This window comes from Pongo abelii, chromosome 4 (assembly GCF_028885655.2).
Source record: "Pongo abelii isolate AG06213 chromosome 4, NHGRI_mPonAbe1-v2.0_pri, whole genome shotgun sequence".
NCBI classification, from domain to species: Eukaryota; Metazoa; Chordata; class Mammalia; order Primates; family Hominidae; genus Pongo; species Pongo abelii.
Window position 1 is genome coordinate 28,968,305 of NC_071989.2, and position 22,837 is coordinate 28,991,141.

Genomic DNA, 22,837 nt, shown 5'->3' on the forward strand with positions numbered 1-22,837 from the left:
AGGTCATTTGATTTTAGATTTATTCTGAATGAATTCTTCAGTGGTATTTTTTTGCAGTGACTTTTCAAGAATATTACAATACTTTTCAAAGACATAATAGAGTTAACTTCAGTCTGAAGACCCTTGGCTCTTTTGAAGGCATTTCACTGTTATTTTCTGTTGATATTGTCATTATAATTTGCATTAAGTGACATTTTGAATACAATATACAAATGTTTGTGCCCTCAAAGTTTCACCATGCATTTTTCATGCTCAAATTTTGTTAAATGTCTCTCTTTTCATTTGATTTTAGAGTTCCCTGAGACAATAGAGAGGAAATATGCCAATATTAATATGTAAGTGTTTATATTATCTTGTTCAGATTTATTGGGTAAGCATATGCTTAAGAAATTATTGCTTATTGTGAGCGATTTCTGGGTCAAGTTTAAGGACAATTGTTCGTGTTATTACTAAGAATATGAATAGACCCAATCATGTATACATAATTAGCATGATATTTGTTGAATAAAATAACAATACTAATGCATTTTACTTCATATTTTCCAAAATAATATTTTATTTCCCTCTATTTTGGTTAATATTTTTCTCAACTTTTACTATACACACTGCTATATTTAAAATGTTGATGCCCACCCTGCCGACTGACTTCATATGTTAAAATCCTTACTGTTAAGGGGATGATATTAGGAAGTGGGGCCTTTAGGGGCATTTAGGTCATAAGCATGGAGCACTTATAAATGAGATTAGTGCTTTTATAAAAAATGCTTAAGAGAAACTCCTCATTCCTTTCCCCATGTGAGGAGACAGCCAGAAAGAACCATCTATAATCCAGAAATTGGGCCCCCACAAGGCAATGGATTTTCTGGTGCCCCAAAGATGGACTTCCCAGCCTGGAGAATTATGAGGGATAAATTTCTGTTGTTTATAAGTCACTCAGTATATGGAATTTTGTTACAGTGGCCCAAGAGGACTAAGACATACACTAAGGAATGAAACACATTCTCTACCTCTATGTTTCGTTATCAAATTTAAATAAAATAAATATAATACAGAAATGTAAACAGTATAAAGCTGTGTATGCTAGTCTGAAATAATCTCACCCCAGGAACCAAAGAGCAGCACATTTTTCTCTATTCCCCTGACAAAGCCCTAAGTGAAGTGAAGAATTGGGTGCATTAATCAAGAGACAGAAACAAAGTAGAAGCACCAAAGCATTGCTGCAGGTGGACTTTGCCTGCTCTGTCATTTCAAATTCCCTTACTCTTACTTTTATGTGTTGATTTGTCCTCATCAGCTTTCCCCAGGTTTCATACTTTCTCCTACAACCTATTCCTCTATGCCAGAATCATCTGGTCTCAATCCATTTATCTCATGAGTCTGGGATGGATTTTTGACTGTTGACACAGCAGATTGCAGAAATCAGACTTGGAGTATGACCTTTTAAGAGACTTCCACTCATGTATTTCATCTTTAATATCTACAGAGCACGAGTCACAAGCAATTCTCCCCCTAGTGATTACATGAGAACTACATAAATAATCGCCAATTTTTTATCACATTAATTCTCACGCTAAATGTATTATTTCCTAGCCTCTTATGGTAAAGATTTTATTTTAGTTACCCAAAGGCTACATGTCATTTTGTACTTGGAGAATTCCTTGTTGTTTGTGTTTTGCTTATATCAAAATCCCACCTCATCCTCATAGGAACAAATAATGCTTGATAATCATTTCTCCTTTTCTCTCTTGCAATTTAAAATTAATGAGTAAAAATAATGCAGTCATGTTTCATGTATTAAGTGTTTTATTTATTTAAAATTATTTATTCTTCAAAAAAATCCTGTGAGGTGACCACTATATATATAGATATATAATTTTTTTTTTTTGTACAGATGAGGAGTCTGAGGTACAGAGAGGTTAAGAAACTTGCAGAAGTCCAGACAACTTTTCAGTGTGGTAGATGGGCAGTGCAGCATCAGAGTCTGTGGTCTTAATCACACAACTGCAAGGCCCCTGATACTATGAATACCCAGTTATGTGCCTTAAATGTTACTGGTGGAAGGTATCCAAGTTACCAGTGGCAAATTCATACAAGTCTGCAGCAACCTCAATTCTTGCCTCTTCAGAAGAAATAATTTGACTAAGGGAATAAGGCAAAAAAAGAGACCAAGGCCATTTTCGGAGTAGAAGTGTACATTTATTTAAAAAGGCTTCAGATAGGAGGGAAACTATGCTTGGAAGAGACCCAAGTGGGCATGTGAGGGTCAAGTGCAATGTTTAACTTTGATCCTAGGACTTATAGGCTGGCTCCTTTCCGTTGATTCTTCCCTTAGGATGGGCCGACCACATGTGTAGTGCACTCTTTACACTTGAGAGGTGAGCACATTCAGTGTGTTTAGGAAGTTGTATGCATGCCCATCTGAGGCTTTCTTCCCTTTTCCCGTGGAGTGCCCCCGGAAGATCATGCTCTGCCATTTTATCTCTTAATGCACATACTCAGGAAGTTGCTTCTCCCTGACATCCGCGTTCAATTAACACTTCATTGCAACAGGTGTGGACCATCAAGAAATGGCCTCTCCCTGACACCAGCTGCCAACTTACCACTTTTAGAGGGGCAATGTGATCATTGCCCAACCATCATCTGACATTCCTGGTGAGTGGGGAAAGCCATCTCCTGGTCTACTTATGCCTAGCTACCTGTTACATAAACTCCTAGACTCCATACATTAGACACATTTTCTCTTGACTTTGACCAAGAATCTGGTATCAGAAGCAGGAAGGCACTGACAGCTCATCTCTCTTGCTGTTTTTCTCTCTCTCTCTGCTTAGGGTTTGTGGTAGTTATAATAATTACAAGGTAGGAATTGTAGAGCAAGAGAGACAGTGGTGCAAACTTTTAGCAACCAGTCCTTGGTGGCAGCAAGTACATTTCCTGATCAGACCAGTGTACTCATCAGATCATCAGCAACCAGTGTTGTCTCTGAACAGTTGCTATTAAATTAAGTCTACTAAAGGTTTTGTAAGCTTTCTTTTATTTTTTTAATTTAGTAAAATGTTTAATCAACTGGATCACTAGCCAGAGCTGCATTTATTACTTTCAACCAGAAATATTAATTGAACTGTACTCATGATTTTCAAGGCATCTGCCTCAGAATGAAGAAAGCAAATTCACAAGTAGAAGGCTTAGACATTTCCCTCTAATTTCTTCTTCCAAATTGTGACTTTTTATTTGCACCAGGGATGAAATTTGGCTGAAGTTTGAGTCACATATCTCTTGTATCTTCCTTTTTATTGTCAAGAGCTGAGGTGAGCCAGAGAGAACTGAAAGGTCAGGTTTCAGGCAAATTGTGCAGCCACAATTGTCAAATTGTGACAAGTTGTCAATCCATTAAGACAATAAGCCCAAGTCAAACTAATAGTCAAGCCTTTAATTGCTTTTTGCCATAGTATAAAAGCAAGAGACTAAACAGGAAAAAGTATTGAATTCCCAAATGTTCCATTTTCACCACAGTTCTGCACTAAGCAAAAGTCATATGTATCAGTGCAGACAGAGACAATTGTCTCACTCTCAAGAGATCTCTGAACAAAAAGCTACTTCCAATTTGTTGACCATAGGAGCCATAGAAAGGGAGAAGGGAAAGGGCTTGGAATTGGAAATTTCTGAGGACTGAGACACATTGGAGAGACACATGGGCCCCATAAGAAGGGCTTGGCACTGGTGCCTAGGGAGGGACTCAAATGAGTAACCTTGGTAAAGGGGCCTCCAAATGGGGTCTTTCAATTATAGAGGTGGTCTCTAGTTGCCTGAGAGCTGGCTTTGGAATAATTTAAGGCAGGGAAAATATTACTTTAATGTGTGAGATTTAGATAAAGAGTGTAGTTGTAGAGATACACTTGGGATTGCTTTGCTGGCATAAGAAGGCAGGTGATATCCAAGATCTTTGCCATCTCCATCAACTGGTTAAGACTGAGAGAGACAGTCACTTACCAGGAAGTAATATTTTGAAGATGACAAAATATCATACTCTATAGGGAAAAAAAAAACACATTAACGCAACTTCAAAAAAAATAGCAACTCATTTGTTCACAATTGGGTAGAGTAGAAATACGAGATTAAGGTGTCAGTAAGGTTGATTTCTTCTGAGGCTTCCCTCCATGCCTTGTAGATGCCTTCTTTGTGTCTTCACATAGTGCTTGGACTAAATTGTATCTTCAAAATTTATATGTTGAAGCTTCAATCTCCAGTGTGACTATATTTGGTGACAGGACATTTAGAAAACTCATTAAGGTTATATGAGGTTATAAAGATGGGGTCCTAACTTGATGAGATAGGAATTCTTATAAGACAAAGAAGTAGTACCAGAGATCTCTCTCCACACATACAGAGAAGAAGCCATGTGAGGACATAGTAAGAAGGCAGTTATCTATAAGCCAGAAAGAGGGGCCTCACCAGAAACCAAGTCTAATGGAATCTTGATCTTGAACGTCTAGCCTCCAGAACTATGAGAAAGTAAATTTCAGTTGTTTAAGCTTCCTGGTCTGTGTTATTCTATCATAGCAGCATGTGAATAATACACATCATCTTCATGAGAATATGTCTGTGTCCTAATTTCCTTTTGTAAAAACACCAGTCATGAAGGATCAGGTCCCAACCATATTACCTTGTTAAACATACTTATTTTATTAAAGACTCTATCTTTGAATATAGTCATAACTACTGGGAGTTAAGACTTCAACATATGAATTTTGGGTACACACAATTTAGTCCCTAGCATTAACCAAAGACCCAGTCAAAGATTTGAGAGTTGAGGGCTCTCAGACTCCATTCCTAGTTTTTCTCTGGAGCAGAGAACATCTTACTCTTATGTCATAGTTATAGTTTGTTGTTTCAGTTTCAAACAAATTTTACTAATTTGAAAGCTTATTTTTTCTAGTGTTTTTATGATATATATATATCAAACTGACCTTTGTGGCAATGTGAATGTGGAAATCATAAATAAATGAACTGAGGGGCCAGGTGCAGTGGCTCATGCCTGTAATCCCAGCACTTTGGGAGGCCAAGGTGGGTGGATCATTTGAGGTCAGGCGTTCGAGACCAGCCTGGACAACATGGTGAAACCCTGTCTCTATTAAAAATGCAGAAATTAGTTGGATGTGATGGCATGTGTCTGTAATCCCAGCTTCTTGGGAGGCTGAGGCAGGAGAATCACTAGAAACTGGGAAGTGGAGGTTGCAGTGAGCTGAGATTGTGCCACTGCACTCCAGCCTGGGTGACAGAACAAGACTTTGTCTCAAATAAATAAATAAATAGATAAATAAATAAATATATAAGCTGAGAGAGTTAGCAAGGAGGGCATTTTATTTACAGCTGCTAAAAACTATCATAAAGACACATGCATGTGTGTATTTATTGCAGCACTATTCACAATAGCAAAGACATGGAATCACCAGTAGACTAGATAAAGAAACTGTGGTATATATACACCACAGAATACTATGCAGCCATAAAAAAGAAAGAGATCATGTCCTTTGTAGCAACATGGAGGGAGGTGTACACCATTATCCTAAGCAAACTAATGCAGGAACAGAAAACCAAATACTGCATGTTCTCACTTATAACTGGGAGATAAACAGCAAGAATAGATGAACATGAAGAGGAGAAAAAGAGATACCAGGGCAAAAGGTAGGAGGGAAAGGATCAGGAAAAAATACATATTGGTCACCACGTTTATTACCTGGTGACAAAATAATCTGTACACCAAACCCCTGTGACATGCAGTTTACCTATATAACAATCCTGTACATGTATTCCTGAACCTAAAATTTCTAATTAAAAAAGTGTTCAAAGTATTGGTACGCTACCATCAGAAATCAATTAATAACACCCAAAAGTTCAAGTCATTAGAATTCCTAAAGGAATCAGAGTGAGAGGAATATAGAATGGGTGGGAGTCAGGAAGGTTGGAAAATCAGAGTGTTGAGCACTTGGATGTGGAACGCACAGTGAGAGGGAGCATGGTTTGGAGCAACTTGAAAAAGATGGACAGATGTGGAAGAACTGTGTTACCACATCCATTCATTCACTGAGTTGGCTTAGCCTTTTGGGGCTGATAAAACAAAGATACCAGAGGCTGGGTGGCTTATCAACAACAAACATTTATTTCTCACAGTTCTAGAGGCTGGGAGATCCAAGATCAAGGTACTGTCAGATTTCCTGTCTGGTAAGAGTCCTTCCCTCACAGATAATGCACTCTTAGAGCATCCTCCTTGGACCTCTTTTATAAGGAGCAAATCCCATTCATGAGGATCTAATCACCTCCTGAAGACCTCATTCCCATTGGGGATTAAGCTTCAGCATATGAATTTTGGGAGAAGACAGAAACATTAAATAATAACATGGCTAAAGAAGAACCAATGAAACAAATTCAGCAGGAAAAGCATATTTAAGTTATTTTGATAGAGAAACAATATTTTCATAGAGGTATTATAAGAAGTACCTTTTGTATATAGTATAAAAATAGCACAGTATATTCCGGGAAAAAATTACATTACCAACTTCTTCTTGAGAAGCATCAAGACCATTCTTGTTCTAAATAGAGCCCTCCTTGCATGGATGGGGGATTTGTTTTTTATAATACCTCCAGAGTGATATTTAGCAAAGTGTTTTAAAACATCATATAATATATATTCACATACCATTTAATTTTTAATATAGATCAATATTTAAATATATATAGCTGCTTATCAAAGTTGTGTTTAGTGCATACAGTTTACTAAATCTTTCAAAAATAGTTCTAAAAATTTTATATATCTTAGAAATGTTTGCTGAGGTATTTATTTTGTTTGTTTTGTTTTGCTTTTAAATTATTAATGCAGTTGTCTTTTTCTGAGCAGTGCCCCTATCTAGACCACAGTGTTTCCTAGAAAATAACATCAAGCTCTTCCAATGACTTCTTATTTATTGATAGAAACAAGTCTTTTACTTTTGATATGTAGAGAATTACTTTTAACATCAATGATTTTCATTATTATGTGAAAGCTTCTACTGGCTGCTAAGCTAAAAATTGCATAACATTGCTATAATGTTTAAAACGAGGCCTAAGATTAGTATATATTCCATATCTTTATTATGAATTAAGTCACATAATTGTTAATAAGAATGTTACATTTAGTTAGACTAAAACAGATTCTTCTGGCCAGACAGGAGGTACTGTTTGTTGGGAGTAAGACATTCAGGGCTGACCAGGTTTGAAGCAAAGCTCTGCAACGTCCATAACCTCTGACATCTCTTTTCCCTCCCCTGTTAGAAGTGAACAATGACACCACTTAGAGCACATGAAATTGTCAATCACAGATACTGGCCATGGCATTGGCATGAAATCCTAGAAAGCTTCTACTGTGCCAAGCATTGATCATTTAGTTTCTGGATCATGGAGATATTTGGGGAGAGGGGGTTCCAGGTAAAATTCTATAGCAGCAGAAGAGACAAGCAGTATTTAAGCTGTAGTGGCCACATAGCAAGTATGGAAGGGTTTTGATATCTTAATATCTGATAATGTCAATATTTTAACATTTATTAATGCCAACACTAGATATTTAAATGTCTAGTACCATCAGCTTACAGGTTGCATATTAGCTGCGGTTGGACTCTAATTTTTATATGTTAAATTTTCTCCTGATTGGATATCAGGCAGATGATAGACAGAAGATCAGCCTGTGACTTTGGTCGAGAGGGGTAAATGGATTGTAGCTAATAAGCTGAAAATGTCCAGAAAGAAAGGGAAAGCAGGAAAGGTCCTTAACCCTGAAGAGGGGTCCAAGAATGAGATACTGGACAAATAGTTCTAGTGAATTAAAAGGGTGGCATTTTTATGGAACATTTTACAAGTGCCCAGGAGGTGCGTCAGCTATGTAGAAGGGGCCTGCCTAGAAGGTTGCCAGTGGGGAGCCCAGTATCCAGGTGAGAAGTTGCTTTCATATATCATCTGTGTGCCCAGTGACCCCGGCAGACAAACATTCAGACATTATTTGAATAAAAAATTCCCATTGCTGTAATCAAGCCATCACCTTGCCACATTTGTGGAAATTTTGTGTATCTTAATCTAGAAGATGGAGATCACTTTACTAGAGGGAGAGCGAAGCCTAACCCCTTTTTGCGACCTACCTGCAAGAACAGTGTAGTATATAATAAACACGGAGGAGGAATGAAGTCATTATTCCCAGCTTTTGAATAAGGACTATATATCTCTCATAATGGGGGAGACAGGCAAGAGAAACAGTACTTTATGTTCTCTGCTAAATTTTTCCATGTTAATTTCAAATTAACTCCATGCCAAAAAGTGTTATGATGTAATCATATATGTATAAATGCACGCAGTTGAGAAAACATAGACTAAAAATTTGAACTAACATATAGAGTACTAGAAACTTGAATATATGCTCGATATCAGCATCCATTCATTAAACTACTGTTCTATTATGACTTTGAATAGTAAACTACTGTTCTATTATGACTTTGAAGGGTAAGCTTATTGATCAAGTTTATCAAAATACTTGAAAGACCTTGAACAGTGCTTGTGAATTTTTAATAATCATGAAAATACATTAGTTTAGTAGTAAAAGTAATAGGAATAACACCAAGTGCTATTTTAGAATGCCCATAAAATAAACATTTAATAGGTGTTTTACATTCATTAGCTTGTTTAATCCAAACAAATATTCTGTATGTAATCATGTGTTCATCTCACAGATGAGTAAAATGAAAATTGAAGATTAAAACTGGGTTGCCCGAGAATAAGCGAGCAATGCCAAGATTTAAATATGTCCCTCTCTAAATTCCATTGTTTGTCCCTGTATTTAACAGAAATGACAAGAGAAGGTAAAAACTCAGTAAAACAATTTTAGAATTTTAAAATTAATTAACGATACAATGAAGATTAATTAAATGATATATTTTATGATTTCATTGTATGAATTTAACATTATAATATACATGAGAAAAATGCATAATGCAATATTAGAAGCTAAAATCATGTTTCAGTACTCAGCCCTGCTGCTTAAAGAGAAGCAATTCAATGGTTTCTTGTAGGGAACATTTACATTATTTGCATTGAAAAAAAGCATATTTTATTTTTACCAAGGCAGAAATTCTTTTGTTATTGTATAGATTCTTGTGTCATTGACTTTGTAAGAATGCAGTTAATATCTAAATAAATGTTTTTCAAATCTGTATGTTTTGTTGTTGTCAATAGCAAAGAAGTTTGAAAGAGCAATAAACTGATGTCTAGTTCAAGAATCTAAACACTTGATGCTTAGTGCTATTTTTAAAAAAAGTTGTCTAAATCTACTTCATTTCCAGTTATTAGCTTCCCTGGAGCAGACCTGAGAATCAAAGACTATTGGGTGTTCGCATGTATTTAAAGATCGTTTTATTATTATACTTCGCGGGTGATTCCTCTCAATATACTTTCTTATTCACGAAGAATGGGGTTTGGCAAGGTGTTTGAAACACAAGGGCAAGAGTAAAACAGTCCTCAAAGGAGGAGTGTAAGTTGACTATAATGTCCTCAATTCTGTAGTTAACCTGATTTTCAAACTGTCACTTTAATAATGTAAGACACTAGCCAACAAAATATTTTCGGATAAAGATCAATTTTATGATTGAGAAACAGACTGAAATTATTTAGATGCATAGGTGGTAACTATGCGGTTTAGCCTGGCAATGGTATGTGAAGTGATCGGTTTTACAGGCATGTGGAAATTCTGCATTCCATTCTATTTTCTTCAATTCTACTTATTTCATTTGGTGAATCTCTTCATCTTCCCAAGAGGCATTTCCCCTCATTTTGTGAAGCAGGAAGAGCTCTGAAATTGTGGAAGATGAATGACCACCATAAAATGATTGGCTGTCACCATCAACTTTAATTCACATTGTATCGGGATCTTATTAAAATGCAGATTTGATTTTGAGCAAGCCTATTACTATTCTTGTGCAAGCTGGTTATTCTTCTTTATTATCAAAGTCCGGGAGTCCCTTTAATTCATCTATCCCTATTTCATAAGATAGCTTGAACATTCCCTGAGCTAATAGAAAAAGAGTTGAAATGTGGAGTCAGGGTAAAATCTAACTATAGAGATGAATATCACATATTGCCTAGACAACTCAGGGTAAAATTAACTTTAGACACTTTAGGTAAAATTGAAAATGAGCATTTGTAGGGTATACTTTAAAAATAACAAACTCCATTGTTTTCATCTCTAAAATCCCATTTCCATTTTCTCTCTTTACTTTATTTTTCATTTAGCGAACACATAAATTAGTAAAAATTTAAACATAAATGTTTATGTTATCTTGGCTTACACCAAATGTTTTCCTAAATTTGAAGAATACTACAATTAATTCAAACATTCCTGGTCAAGGAACTGACTAGTACAATGCATGATGATAAAAGTGAGGTATAGTATTCTGTGCAAATACAGATGCAAATATAACTAACTGTCTCAGTGTGAAATAATTAACAAATTTCCAGTTTGTTAAGTGGAGGTGTCACATTACGCAGGCATCAATAGTAGGTGTAAAAGGAAGAAAGCATGAAAACCCATAGGAAAATGGAAACTATCAGGAAGGCAGAGGAAGCTGGGCAAAAGAGAATATGGTGAGGAAGCAGGTTCCCAGATGCCTACTAGAATTCTGGGACATGACTATTAGGAGTGTATTTGTGAAATTGAGCTGAATAGTTCTGTCCAAGTAAAGCCTTAAAAATAAGGCCAGCGCTCTAGAAGCATTGGCATCATTTGGAAGTTTGTTAGAAATGCAGAAAATTGAGATACACCTAGACTAGCAAAATGAAATCTTCAATTTAATAACAATCCCATATAATGTGAATTATATGCATATTAAATTTTGAGACAAATTTCAAATGATATATTTGGCAGTTTCTGAGTAGCTTGAAAGCAATTGGCTGAAACCAGAGATCATTAACAATGCTTTTTGACAAGAAAAGCTTGAACAGGTTTCTGCTGGGAAATATGAAAAAGAAAGATTTAACACCAATTAAAAATATTTCCAGAGTGTGACCCTGGATATAAGAAGATCATGTGGATCATGTGGTAGACATGTGGGTTTTTTGCATTGTTTTTGTTGTTGTTTGTTTAACATATCAACAACCCTTTATTTCATGTAGCAATCAACTTCAGAATAGTCCAGAATGATAGCTCTAGGTAATTTCTATTCTGAAAATGAAACACAAATCAGCATAATAGTTAATACCCTGGAATTACAAATTGTCTTTGTCGATTTCAAAATAAGGTTTCACTGCACTCAGGTAGGGGACTTCCATACGCTCTTCACATGTTAAGTTTTACATTTTGTATTATTATTTCTATGTTTTGATTATTTAAATATTACTTTTCTAAATAAAAACTATACATTGTTTTTATTTTTATGTGGAAGACAGTCAAAGCTTTTATTTGAAGATTCTACAAGATAGTTCTAATTTGGGCACAGATGTAGGAAAGATTTATAGGGTATTAGCAGGATTAAGTAAGTCTAAGTTTTCCTAGTTTTGGAGAATATTTAGGCAAGGATGGTTCTTGGAAGAGGGAGAATCTGACCTTATGGAATAGCATCATTGGGCAATTTAGATATTGTCAAGAAGGTTAGAGGAACAGTTAAGGCCTACACGTATGTCCAAGAGGTGGTGGGAGAAAGAGCTGTAGGGGACAAAGTCAGTTAGGGGCTATAGAGAAAAATTATTTGTCCTACCCTATCTTTTACAATTAGCAGGCTATTTTAGTGTAGGCAATACAAGTGAAATATTTATCTAAATATCCCATGTTTCTTATTATAAATGCATACATATGACACAATCTATTTCACTAATGCTAAATCAAACTCAAATTTCTATTGTTTGTGCTGTGGTCTCCAAGAGAAAGGACTCAATATTGATGATTTGCACAAATTAAACTCAACCATGCAGGTTGAGAACTTGAACTCTTCTAGTGGAATACACTGAATATTTCTACCATTACATTGAGATAGCTCCTTACTTCACTTGTTGTCCTGGACCTCATCACTGCTATATTTTTTTCATACATCTTAGGATGCTGAGAACTCTGTTCATTGTACTTTGTTTCTCCATGTTTAAATTAGGGCAGGTTTGGTCTATCATTGATTTCATATCAACAACCTAAATGTAAAAATCAAGCCTCTAACATATATGCCACAAATATGCCATGGCAGCATGCATACCATGTATATATGATGCAATGATATTTGATAAGGACATTGACACAGACTTCTTTGATTTTGTGAAAAAGCAGTAAATATCAGATCAGCAAAATCAAGAATGCTTTATTGTAACTCAAATGGTACCTCTTACAAATAAAATGTTCTTTTGAGAAAACTTCTTTCTGGAATTTTTACATCTATCTGTCATCCTTCTGAGCTACGCAATGGTGGGTAGTACAGGGTAGGCCAGCAAGTCCCAAGTGAAAGATGATGTGCTAACAAGAGTTTCAAAAACGCTGTGCATTAATTACATACAGTGAGTACCTAGGTGTAATTTTGCAAAACCTAATGCATGGGGAGTTTCATCAAAATAGCAGAGTAAAAACTGTCATGCCTATTTCCTGAGAAGTAGAAAAAAGTACATATATATGTGTGTATATACATGTATATATATATTTATATGTATGTGTGTGTGTGTGTATTTTTCTTTCTGGAAAAGGAAGCCCCAAAGTTGAGGTAAATGTAAAAAGTTAGACAGAAATATTGTTTTGTTAACTAATTTGAAAAATGGTGGTTTTCTGTTCATCCGAAGAAATAGGCTGATTGTCCTCATTTTAATTCTTTCCTAGTGTGGGCATGTGAGTTCTATTGCTTTTGCTGCTCTTAAGAGTGAAAAAAAGCTCACAAGTGTTTGTGGCTGGTGATTAACCATCAGAGCTTTCTCTTTCTCTGTGTGAACAGCTATTTTCAACCAAAAAGATGATTTCAGAGACAATCAATCACGATTAAAATTAATCTAAATATTAGCAACTTGTCCAGAAATCCAAGGACAATTATCAAACTAAACTTTTAACACATGCTAATTCGCCTATTTTAAATTAAAATTTAAACACTAACTTTATTTACAGAAAATATACAGAGAAAATATAGATTGAAAATGAAAATTAATAATATAGAATTTGCACAGTTCCTTTCTGATATTTCAAATGTCAGAAAACACCTAATGTTTTGGTCAATGTCTGATAATTCCCACCTCTTAATATTTTTCTTTGTGATTAATTAAGAAGAAGTCAGGATCTCAATAGATTAATGAACAAAGTCTTCCAACAAACATACAAGAATTATACAAACCCAAAATACCTATAAAACGTGCTCAAACTTGATTTTATAAAAGCCATAAAAATGTGATTTTCCCCAAATAGATTGGTGAAACAAACAAACAAAAATGATACAATTTCTATTTAGGGACTATTATTCAACACTATCCTTATGTTGATGATAGGAAATAGGAATTTTAAGAATCTCCTAAACACTGTTTTAAGAACCTAAATTGGTATAAGCATTTCAGCCATATTAACAAAGCCACATTAAATTTGCCTCTGTTCCCTCCCAGTATCTCTGTCTTTCCCTCGTTATCTCTGCTGGCCTTGCTATTTTCAAGGATGCTAGGCATTTTCCTATCTCAGGTTCTGGACAATCTTCTCTCTGCTTGGTATTTACTTCTGCTTGATACATCTGTATATGTCTTTCTTCATTTAAGTCTTTCCTCAAATACCACATTTCACAGTGAGCCGGATTCTGACCACACCATTTACAATTTCTAACAGTCTAATGAGGCAATCGCTGTCTCTCTTTATTCCTTGTTTTATTTTTTTCTCCATGTACTTATTGCTATCCATGTACTATTACATATTTTATTTTGGGTCTGTTTTCTCTAGAGCATATGTAGTTTAACAAGGATTTTGTCTTTTTTGTTACCGTTATATCCTCAGAGCCAAGTACTTTATGATACTTTTTTGATGATTAGATCCATGTGTGCAATATCATCTCACATAAACATACACATATACATATATGCACATTGCTGGGGAAATATAAATAAAAACTACATCTCCTGCCAACTAAAGAAACCTCTTCACAAAAATAAAAAGAGAAAGGAAACAGTTTTATTATTGAATAAACAGTAAACCAGAATATGATGCTAAGAGATTGCAAAGACAGAAAGATACCTCCCCCTTTTATATAGGCAGGCAGATACAGCCCATTACATACATGTTCTCAGCATAAACATAACTAGTGCTCAAGTTAAGAGTACTTGACAGCACCATTTGTCACACATAGTTTGTCTTAGATGCACCTGGTAATTCAGGAGGCCATCTGCCTTTGCTAATTGGATTTATGCACAGGAAAAATAAACTTCTCATATATATTTGTGACAGGAGAAGTGTTGCAACTTGAGGAGAGTGCCTACAGAACTTAGGCCCCTACCTGTCACAGGAACTGGGAGGTAGGGGCACTATCATCCTTGATGGTGATATTTCAAAGAGATGGTTTTCGAGTCCTTGAGAAAGAGACAGAGAAAGAACTTAGAATTATTAAGTTTATAAAGTAAATTCTCTAGCAAATGGGAGGTGGGAAGTCTCTCCCTTTATTTCCAATAAGAAAAATTAAGCTTCCTATTTTTAATTTGTATTTGCTCTTATAGTCTGTCACTATCTATCTATCTATCTATCTATCTATCTATCTATCTATCTATCTATCCATCCATCCGTGTATCATCTATCATTTCTCTTTCTTTCTTTCCTTCTGGTGAATCCACTAAAAGTCTTAAGAGCTTTCTATTTATTTACTTATCTCTTGAAGGTTTGCCTTAGTGTCTTGGGCAAAAGATTTAATTTTCATTTACTTCAAATGCATTTGAATTACTTTTTAGAAAAATCATTAACAGGGATTTTATTTAAAAGTATAATTTTTAACTTTAATACATGTAAATGTATTAGTCAGGGCTCTCTAGAGGGGCAGAACTAATAGGATATATATATTTACATATAGAGAGAGGTGTGTTTGTTAAGGAGTATTAACTCACACAATCACAAGGTCCCACAATAGGTTGTCTGCAAGCTGAGGAGCAAGGAAGCCAGTCTGAGTCCCAAAGCTGAAGAACTTGGAGTCTGATGTTCGAGGGCAGGGAGCATCCAGCATGGGAGAAAGATGTAGGCTGGAAGGCTAAGCCGGGCTAGCCTTTCATGTTCTTCTGCCTGCTTTTTATTCTGGTTGCGCTGGCAACTGATTAGATTGTGCCTACCCAGATTAAGAGTGGGTCTGCCTTTCCCAGCCCACTGACTCAAATGTAAATCTCCTTTGACGACACTCTCACAGACAGACCCAAGATCAATACTTTCCATCCTTCAATCAAGTTGACACTCAGTATTAACCATCACAAGTCTACCCCTTGTCAATGTGAACCCATACACATCTCCTGAGATCATACATAATCTTTAAATAAGGACAACAATAAGGTCAAAATTACGCCTAATATAATACAACTATCTTTCCTACAAGTGAAAATCCACCAATCCCCAAACCACATGCTATTACATAAAGTTAACAACACTTAAATGCTTAAATAAAGTCAATAAATCTTACTTCACATGATAAAGAAAAAAGAAAAGAAAATGAAGATATTTTCTTAGTACCAGTGTATACATGCACAAACATGTTTTTAACAAAAGAAAAAAGAAATACTCATGACAATTACATCTTCATTTCTGCAACTTGTCATGTGGTCATAGGTGGCATTGATTACTACTTTCTTCTATTACACATTTTCTATTACCTTTGCCTTCAGCAAGCGCCTCAGCAGATCATGGGATTTTGTTTGTTTGATTGTTTGTTTGTTTGTTTTTTCCTGGTGGAGTGACCCAAACCCTCATTCCTGAAGGGTCTGGGTCATTGTGGTCATGCCTGGATTGGGCTGTTGTAGTTTGTCATTGACCTTAATCACAGGGCACGGTAATACTAAGAGCTGCCCTAAGGGATGTCCTGTATTCCATGCATACTGTTCCTTACCTCCATTGTGGAGTAGCAGACTGATATCATCTTGATAGTCTAGGTCAGTTACCCCAGCCAACACTGTAAACCCTTTCTTAGCCTGTTGACATAAAGGTAGGAGGAGCCCAAAGTGTCCAGGTGGCAATCTTAACTCCTAGTTTAATGCAGTCGTTGTGTCTCTTGTTGGCAGCATTCCTTCCTCTGGAACTAAGACCTCTTGGCCAGCAGAACATAATGACACAGAAACAGGAAGCAAAAATTTTGCTAGTGGATCACTCAGGGTGATGGCGAGTGGTGGCGCTTCCATTTCCACTCATTTATTCCTAGACCCATGAATCCTGGCTACGGGAGAAGCGATGCCATATTTTGGACATGGATTCAGAGTATATGCGGCCTTCTGGAGAACTTTGACCCAGTCCTGCAAAGTATTGTCACCTAGTTGTTGTTGTACTTGTTACTTCCAAAGGCCATTCCACCGTTCCATCAACCCGGCTGCTTTAGGTTGATGGAAAACATGGTAAGACCAGTGAATTCCATGAGCATGAGTCCACTGCCACACTTATTTAGCCATAAAGTGAGTGCCTTGGTCAGAGGCAATGCTATATGGAATACCATGACGGTGGGGATAAGGCATTCCATTAGTCCAGGGATGGTAGTCTTGGCAGAAGCATTGCATACGGGATAGACAAACCTATACCGGAGTAAATGTCTATTCCAGTGAAGACAAACCTCTGCTTTTTCCATGATGGAAGAGGTCCAAAATAATCAAGCTGCCACCATACATCTGGCTGATCACCTCGAGGAATGTTGCCATATTGAGGGCTCAGTGTGGGTCTCTGCTGCTGCCAAATTGGGCACATAAAAGTGGCTATAGCCGGGATCAGCCTTGGTGAGTGGAAGTCCATGTTGCTGAGTCCATGTGTAACATCCATCCTTGCCACCATGGCCACTTTTTTCATAGGCCCATTGGGTGATGACAGAGTTGGCTTGGGAAAAGAGGTTGACACTCATTCTGGTGTCCACAGAATGAGTCATTCTATCCAGTTGATTATTAAAATTATCCTCTGCTAAGATCATCCGTTGGTGAGCACTCACATGGGATACAAATATCTTCAGTTTTTTTACCACTCAGAGAAGTCCATTCACATACTTCTTCCCCAGATTTCTTTGTCACCAATTTTCCAATCATGCTTTGTCCAAGTCCCTGACCATCCAGCCAAACCATTGGCTACAGCCCATGAATCAGTACATAATCACACATCTGGCCATTTCTCCTTCCATTCAAAGTGCACAAGCAGGTGCACTGGTCGAAATTCTGCCCACTGCGAAGATTTCCCTTCACCACTGTCCTTCAGGGATGTCCTAGAACGGGGCCATAGTGCTGCAACTGTTCACTTTTAAGTGGTGCCTGCATATCGTACAGAACACCTATGAATCAGGCCCTAGTCTTCTCTTCCTCTGCCAACTGATCATAGGGAACTCCCCATGAAGCCATCAGTGCAGGCTGGGGGAGAGAAGGCAGGGTGGCAGAAGTGAAGGCCATGGGCATTTGAATCATTTCCTCATGTAACTTATTTGAGCCTTAAGAACTTGCTCGAGCATAATCACATATATACCACTTCCAGCTGATGATGGAATGCTGCTGTGCATGACCCACTTTATGGCTAGATGGGTCAGAAAGCACCCAGTTCATGATAGGCAGGTCAGGTCGCATGGTGACTTCGTGACCCATAGTCAAACGTTCAGTTTCCACCAAATCCCAGTAACAGGCCATGAGCTGTCTCTCAAAATGAGAGTAATTATCTGCAGAAGATGGCAGGGCCTTGCTCCAAAATCCTAGAGGTCTCCACTGTGATTCACCTATGGGGGCCTGCCAAAGGCTCCAGACAGCATCCCTATCTGCCACTGACACCTCAAGCACCGTTGAATATGCTGGGTCTTTAGCCCAAGTGGCAGAGCAGTTTGCATAGTAGTCTGGACCTGTTGCAGAGCCTTCTCCTGTTCTGGACCCCACTTAAAACTGGCAGCCTTTCAGGTCACTCAATAAATGGGCCAAAGTAACACATCCAAATGAGGAATGTGTTACCTCCAAAATCCCAATAAGCTTACTAGGTGTTGTGCCTCCTTTTTGGTTTTGCAGAGGCCAAATGCATCAACTTACCTCTCACCTTAGAAGGAATATCTCAACAGGCCCCACACTACTGGACCCCTAGAAATTTTACTGAGGTAGATGTTTCCTGGATTTTAGTTTGATTTATTTCCCATCCTCTGACACACAAATGTCTCACCAATAAGTCTAGTGTGTTTGCTACCTCACTGGCTCCAATCAGCATAATGTCATCAATGTAATGGACCAGTGTGATATCTTGTGGAAGCGAAAAGCAATCAAGGTCTCTCCCAATAACATTATAGCACAAAGCCAGATATTTAATATACCCCTGAGGTAAGACAGTAAACATATATTGCTGCTCTTGCCAACTGAAGGCAAATTGCTTACGGTAGACTTTATAGACAGAAACATAAAAAGGCATTTGCCAGATCAAGAGATGCATATCAGGTACCAGGAGATGTGATAACTTTCTCAAACAATGAAACCACATTGGTACAGCACTTGCAGTCACCACTTGGTTAAGTTCACAATAATCCCCTGTCATTCTCCAAGATCCATCTGTCTTCTCCACAGGCTAAACAGGGGAGTTGAACATGGATGTGGTAGGAATCACCCCCCGTGTGCTTCAAGTTTTCGATGGTGGCACTAATCTCTGGAATCCCTCCAATGATGCGATGTTGTTTTTGATTCACTATTTTTCTAAGAAGAGGCAGTCCTAATGGTTTCCATTTGGACTTTATCACATAATAGCCATCACCCTACTAGTCAGGGCGCCAATATAGGGGTTCTGCCAGCTGCTAAGTATGTTTATGCGAATTATGTATTCTGGGGAAAAGGACACAGAGTGAGTCCAGGGACCCACTGAACCTATTTTAAGTCAAATCTGAGCAAAAACTCCATTAATTACCAGATCTTCATAAGCCCCTACTTTAACTGGAGAACCACAATGACATTTTGGGTCCCCTGGAATCAACGTCAGCTCAGGGCCACTCTCCGGTAGTCCCTGAAATCTCTGATCATTTCCCTTTCCCCAACGCACAGTTACCCTGTGTAAAGCCAGAGTTGCTCTTGGGGAAGGATGGGAGAAAGATATGCAGCATAAATTGTCTGCAGTGTAGTGGGGTCCTTCTTCGTGGGGACCTGGCCTCCCCTTCATTCAAGGGGTTCGGCACCTGTAAACTGGCTCAAGTCTGAAAATTGATTGGGGGGCTGTGATTCTCTGCTTTTATAATTCAAGTTAGTCTTTTGTCCACTTGGCCTGGAAGTTTTCTTCTTATATAAATTAACTAGGAATGCAGTAGGCTTCCTATCAATTTCACTTCTAGGAGCACTCTGATTAATTAGCCAATGCCAAAGCTCTACACGGGTCAGGCTGTTCTGATTGCCGCTTTGCCTCTGCTGACCATTGTGGTAGATACACCCACCTTGTCTTTGATGGTTGAGTGCCAGCACTTGGCCCCTGCCACCTCAAGATCCAATTATTCCATTGTATTTCAATTTTGTAGTTGCATGACTGTGGTTTTCACTGTTTCATCTGGCATACAGAGAAGAGCAATTACAGGGCTCTTCAAAGATGAAGGTGCTGCCCTGACAAATCTATTTCACAAAGCATTGGTCTTCTGGACCATTCCAGCTTGGAGGAGTATGTCTGAAGTGACTAATTCACTCCACCATCCCAATATCCCTAAGCCTTTGGATTCCTTCCTCTACATTAACCTAGGGTAGATCAGGCATTTTCAGCTAGCTCACAGTAGGCCATCTTTTAATCCGTATTTCAGCTAACCAATCAAATAAACTATTAGAACCTCTTTTAACTCCTCAAGTTGCAACATTAAATGCAGAGTCTCTACTTAGTGGGCCCAAATCCATAAATTCAGCCTGATCCAAGTCTATGTTCCTTCCACCATTATTCCACACTCTTAATGTCCATTCCCTTGCCTGTTCTCCAGATTTCTGTTTATATAAATTAGAGAACTCCAGCAGTTCTTTTACAGTGTAGTCCACCTTCTCATGGGTCACACTCTCAACCTCACCTCTAGGGGGCCTGTTAGGACTTTAGTCTAGTTATAGGCCTAGAAGTAAACAGCAGTGTTGGGGGTGGGTCTTGAGGAGAATCAACATCAACTTGCCTGGCAACTGCCTCACGGGAGGCCATCACTGTTGCCTCAGGCAGCACACGGTTTATCTCCTCACACAAAGGTGGAAAAGCTGATGGAAGTATGGGTCGGGGAGGTGATGTTGCCACTTCTGGGGATGGGGAATCTGTTTCGTTTGGTGAAAAAGTCTCATCAGAGTTTACAAACTTAGTGTCCCCAGCTTCTTCAGAGTCCTACCACATATCTCCATTCCAAGTTGTAGGGTCTCATTCTTTTCCAATCAATGACCTCACTTTAACAGTAGATACCTGTCAAGGCTGTGCATGCACCTTTTATTGCAGGTCAGCAACTCGAATGATAAGAGCTTGTGTCTGCTTTTTCATAATTTCAGCTTTTTCTCTACAGGAGAAAAGACTCTCATTAAAGGCAATTTTAGGAGATTTGAGACTCAGTATCTGCTTTGGAAGCCAGGAGTTAGAATCCCTGAGTTCATCATTTTCTTCCATCACTTTGTACAGTGAACTTGGGAGCAACCAACCAACTTCATTATCTTCCTTCATTCTCCACATATAGTCAAAAGTGTTATATATAGAGTCACTGAACTCCTTGCCTCTCACAAGTGGTGAACCAGATGTGTTGAATGGATTTATTTTGCATAACTCTCTAAATAATTCATCTCAAGTACTATCAGTATTCTGCATACTATTAGAAGTAGAGTCATTAGCAGTTTGGGGTCTTATCATATTAAGCAGCCAGCTCCAGAAACCCCAAAACCTATGAAAGAACTCCATCCTTAATATTCTGTTGCTCTAAAACCACTTTTTGTACCAAAATCTGTATTAATCAGGGTTTTCTAGAGGGACATAACTAATGAAATATATGTATATATATATATATAAACTCACATGAACACAAGTTCCCACAATAGGCTGTCTATAAGCCACAGAGCAAGGAAGCTAGTCTGAGTCCCAAAGCTTAAGAACTTGGAGTCTGGTGTTTGAGGGCAGGAAGCATCCAGCATGAGAGAAAGATGTAGGCTGGGAGGCTAAGCCAGTCTAGTCTTTTCACCTTCTTCTGCTTGTTTTATATTCTGGCTGAGCTGGCAACTGATTAGATAGTGCCCATCCAGATTAAGAGTGGGCCTGCCTTTCCTAGCCCACTGACTCAGATGTTAATCTCCTTTGTCAACACCCTCACAAACCCACCCAGGATCAATGCTTTGTATCCTCAATCCAATCAAGTTGACATTCAGTATTAACCATCACAGCAAACAAAAATGAAATTGTGTTTGCTTCTTAGTCAGTGCTAATTACTTGAATGTTTATGTGACCCATATCTTAATGCAGACTTAGATCTACCTTTCATTTCTTTTTGCATTTATCTCCTTGCTTGATAATGTCTACTGATTATCAAGCAAAGTAAGAAAGTTGTATTCTTTTTTAGGAATTAATTATATATGTTATGTCAGATTTTGTTCAACTTAGACAGACCTTATTTAATTCCAAATCATTGTCTATGATACTGATGTTACTAGGAAGTGTAGGAAGGGCCACATATCGATACTTCATCTCATAATTTATTCCATTGCCCAAGCACACTTTGTAGAAATCCAGACTGTACTTCTGAACTTTGAGGCAAAATGCTAATAAAACAAGACTCCTGTCTCTGAACATGGGATAAACCATTCACAACTGGTAATTAAAATATGCAAATTGAGAGTGCATTTTGCTACAAGTGGAGAAATGCTAATTGCTTTACATAGAAAATGATTTTGCTTATTGGTATATTTTCGTCATCATAATTTTCATCATTGTACTGAGCCATTAGCAAATAATAAAAAGAACAGTGTATATTCTTTGAGGAAGTCACACAATATTGAAGAAAAGCTTTTCTCCATCTTACATTAAGTGCAGATGATATTTTGAACTGCCAAATATCCAAAAAGATTGTTGCAAACAAATAAAATACACAAAAGGCAATGTTTCAAACATTTAATGGGAAGAAACAGAATTTTATAATTGGCATATGGAGAAGGAATTTGTTTTTCCAGTGAGCCATCATTTTCATAATATCTTGTTTCAAGTCAGAAATAACAGAATTTCTAAGCATAGAGTTCAGAAAGTCAGGTAATTGTTGCATTTTAAATTTTGGACTTTGAGCTTCACTAAGCATAAAAAGATAGAAAGTTTGCTTTATACTATCTGAACTCTAAAGTGAAAAATACCAGGCTCATGGGGATCATATGAATACAGAAAGACACTTAAAATGTTTACATACAGGAAAAATGATTTTTTCAAAGGAGGGGATTGAAATAAAGTTAGAAAGTCAGAATCACCTTTTTTGCAAATGCATCTTTAGGATTCTAACAAGAATGGAATGGAAGGAATAAGTTAACCAAAGCAACATTGTGGAGTATTTACTAGTGTTTAAATAACTTTTAGATTATTGGTATAGAGGACAGTAAATGTTTTGACCATGTAGTTTTGTCTGCACTGTTTTGATATTGCTGATTGGAACCCAGTGTTATGGACACAATATTTTGATCAAAATATTTTTATATTTATGATTAAAAA

At 37.4% G+C, this 22,837-nt stretch overlaps 1 pseudogene; it reads right to left on the reverse strand.

Moving 5' to 3' along the window:
• Positions 1 to 2,048: 2,048 nt before the first annotated feature.
• On the reverse strand, positions 2,049 to 21,297 carry LOC134761500 (uncharacterized; annotated as a pseudogene).
• Between the last annotated feature and the right edge of the window lie 1,540 nt (positions 21,298 to 22,837).